The following is a 4,190-nucleotide window of genomic DNA, read 5'->3' on the forward strand; positions in this document are numbered from 1 at the left end:
ACTGCCGCTGGCCGATACACTGCCGCTGGCCGATGCACTGCCGCTGGCCGATGCACTGCCGCTGGCCGATACACTGCCGCTGGCCGATACACTGCCGCTGGCCGATACACTGCCGCTGGCCGATACACTGCCGCTGGCCGATACACTGCCGCTGGCCGATACACTGCCGCTGGCCGATACACTGCCGCTGGCCGATACACTGCCGCTCGCCGATACACTGCCGCTGGCCGATACACTGCCGCTGGCCGATACACTGCCGCTGGCCGATACACTGCCGCTGGCCGATACACTGCCGCTCGCCGATACACTGCCGCTGGCCGATGCACTGCCGCTGGCCGATACACTGCCGCTGGCCGATACACTGCCGCTGGCCGATAAACTGCCGCTGGCCGATACACTGCCGCTGGCCGATACACTGCCGCTCGCCGATACACTGCCGCTGGCCGATACACTGCCGCTCGCCGATGCACTGCCGCTGGCCGATGCACTGCCGCTGGCCGATGCACTGCCGCTGGCCGATGCACTGCCGCTGGCCGATACACTGCCGCTGGCCGATACACTGCCGCTCGCCGATACACTGCCGCTGGCCGATACACTGCCGCTGGCCGATATACTGCCGCTCGCCGATACACTGCCGCTGGCCGATATACTGCCGCTGGCCGATATACTGCCGCTCGCCGATACACTGCCGCTGGCCGATATACTGCCGCTCGCCGATATACTGCCGCTGGCCGATACACTGCCGCTGGCCGATATACTGCCGCTCGCCGATATACTGCCGCTGGCCGATACACTGCCGCTGGCCGATACACTGCTGCTGGCCGATACACTGCCGCTCGCCGATACACTGCCGCTGGCCGATACACTGCTGCTCGCCGATACACTGCCGCTGGCCGATATACTGCCGCTGGCCGATACACTGCCGCTGGCCGATATACTGCCGCTCGCCGATACACTGCCGCTGGCCGATATACTGCCGCTCGCCGATATACTGCCGCTGGCCGATACACTGCCGCTCGCCGATACACTGCCGCTGGCCGATACACTGCCGCTGGCCGATACACCGCTGCTCGCCGATACACTGCCGCTGGCCGATATACTGCCGCTGGCCGATATACTGCCGCTGGCCGATATACTGCCGCTGGCCGATACACTGCCGCTGGCCGCTACACTGCCGCTGGCCGGTACACTGCCGCTGGCCGATATACTGCCGCTGGCCGATACACTGCCGCTGGCCGATACACTGCCGCTCGCCGATACACTGCCGCTGGCCGATACACTGCCGCTGGCCGATACACTGCCGCTGGCCGATACACTGCCGCTGGCCGATATACTGCCGCTGGCCGATATACTGCCGCTGGCCGATAAACTGCCGCTGGCCGATATACTGCCGCTCGCCGATACACTGCTGCTGGCCGATACACTGCCGCTGGCCGATATACTGCCGCTGGCCGATAAACTGCCGCTCGCCGATATACTGCTGCTGGCCGATACACTGCCGCTGGCCGATAAACTGCCGCTGGCCGATATACTGCCGCTCGCCGATACACTGCTGCTGGCCGATACACTGCCGCTGGCCGATAAACTGCCGCTGGCCGATATACTGCCGCTGGCCGATACACTGCCGCTGGCCGATAAACTGCCGCTCGCCGATATACTGCCGCTCGCCGATACACTGCTGCTGGCCGATACACTGCCGCTGGCCGATACACTGCCGCTGGCCGATACACTGCCGCTGGCCGATACACTGCCGCTGGCCGATACACTGCCGCTGGCCGATACACTGCCGCTGGCCGATACACTGCCGCTGGCCGATACACTGCCGCTGGCCGATAAACTGCCGCTGGCCGATATACTGCTGCTGGCCGATACTATGGAACAACGTACCTTGTCTGTTCTTCTTACATACACAGCATCCACCTCTTATAATCCACACTCCTGCAGCATATGCCCTTTGCATGTGCATCTGTCGCAGGATTGCAACAGATGCACCCACCCATTTCAAACTGCAACTGCCTTGAATGACTGCTGCTGTTGTGAATTCTGCTTTGTCACTTCATGTGTAAGCCCCATATCATTAGCCGCTGCAAGAGTTAACTCCTAGCTGTTCTGCACTTTTAACTCTGCATATGAACCCGTCTCATAGAGCATCTTCACAGAATTTGCCAAACTTGTATGTAGATGATAGCTTTCTTAAATTTCTTAAATGTTCTCACTTCTGTAATCATCATCTCTCTGACTCCTGCTTGTACCTGTCAGCAAAACAGCTTGTCTTTCGTACAAAATGGTCCCAGGGAGTTAATCGATTAACTCCAACAACTTCTTGTCAGATGGCTTTAACATAGCTCCATTAGCAGGGTGTGGTTCTTTTCATTTACTATCGTCAGGAACACAGCTTTCAACTTCATCCCCGTATGCAAGTCCATTGGCCATGACGAACTGCTTTAACCTTTCTAAGTAGGCTCCAGAATGTTCTTTTCATCAAAGTGGAAGTCTTCACTCCTTCCAAATGTCGTCCCCATCTTCAAGGGAATTTTTGTAGTCGCTATGAAGGAGCTCTTTTCCCCTGAAACTCTGTTTCACCTGAAGAAAGATGCCATCCTTGTAAAGTCTATCATTTCTCCCAGACAAAGCACGTGGTGATGGGACATTAGAAGCTGAGACATCAGGCCATGTACCAAGGAAGGGAGCCTCGTTCCGATGCTTGTGTCCTATTGATGAAAACCAAGTGACCAATGACAAAAGGAGGCCTTGGACATGTGACTGATACAATTTGGGTGGGTTTTTTCAAAATAAAAGTGCAGATCTTTGTGGGCTGTTGTAGGTGTTGGATAAGTTTGCATTTGGATTGTAGGCGAGTTTGTAGCTTTAGATTATTTGAAACGTTGCCAGTTGTGGTAGTAGGGGGAGTATTTACAGTAGTTTGTCTGCAAACAGAGGAAGTACTTTTTGGCTGGAGCCAGGCAAAAAGAGGAAGAATTTGTTGAAATGACTGTTCATAAAAACGTTTGTATGATATTTGCAAATATTATTTAAATGCTGTATGTTATGGTACTAGCCATAACTCTGATATTGCACTTTAGGTGAAATGTTTGGTGTGTGACAGAGAGCTTACAACAATACCTCATCAATGCTAAGGCATTATTGAGCAATCCAAGAAAATTTAGACTGCAAACAGATTAAAAACGAACCAAAGTAAGAAGCTCTTTGTTTTTCATAATCTAAAATATACTACGTTTCCTATAACATTCAGCAACATTTGTGCCCTTGTAACATTATGATTTCATCACCAGAAAGCAGGTGCTGGATGAGGCTGTGGTCAACTTGGTTATTAAAGGCTCAGTTGTGGAGCCAGAAACAGTGAAGATAATCCTGTTCTTGAACAAAAGTTAGTCATGCCTCTACTCCTTGTCCTCATGCAATATTAAACAAAAAGGTTCATTTCTGTCCTACCAAGCATTGCTCGACCAACAAACAAGAATAAAAACTTTTAATAAATCATAAGTCCATGGCATTAGGATAAGCAAAGAACACCGAAAGCATTGTACAAAGAACAAAGTGATATAAAGGTAAGGTTGAATAGTGTTATTGTGAAGGGGTTCAGCAAAATCAAATATGCTTTTACATAGCTCATGTATGTTTCTAACACTGATCTACTTGACAGATTTGAATATGACAATCTAAATCGAGGAGTAGATGTCAATAGACTTAGACTTAGACTTAGACAGACTTTATTCATCCACAAGGGAAATTCTGTTGTCACAGTAGCTCAGAACAGCAATAGAGGAAGAAATAGAACAGCAATAGTAGGTAAGAAAAAAAAAAGTAAATAATAATAATAAAATAGAATAGGTACTATCCATAAAGCAATCTGGAATATGTACACTTTTACAAAGATAAAAGATAAATAAAACTATCTAAAGTAAAATTGGCAATATAGAATGTGGAAATTTAGAAATTTACAATATATACAACATGTGACTAAATGCAGTGCCAGTTTACACAGAGGCTTTGAAATGAATGTTAGTTATCTGTCACAAAGTGGGGAGTTATTGTACATCTGTATAGAGAATGGTAAGAATGTGTTCTTGTAGCGCTCACTGTGACAGCGCAGCTGTAAAAGTCTATTGGAGAAGGAGCTCCTTTGCCCCTCTACAGTCCGGTGGAGTGGATGAGCAGGATTGTCCATA

This window comes from Telmatherina bonti, assembly GCF_933228915.1.
Source record: "Telmatherina bonti genome assembly, chromosome: 1".
Taxonomy (NCBI): domain Eukaryota; kingdom Metazoa; phylum Chordata; class Actinopteri; order Atheriniformes; family Telmatherinidae; genus Telmatherina; species Telmatherina bonti.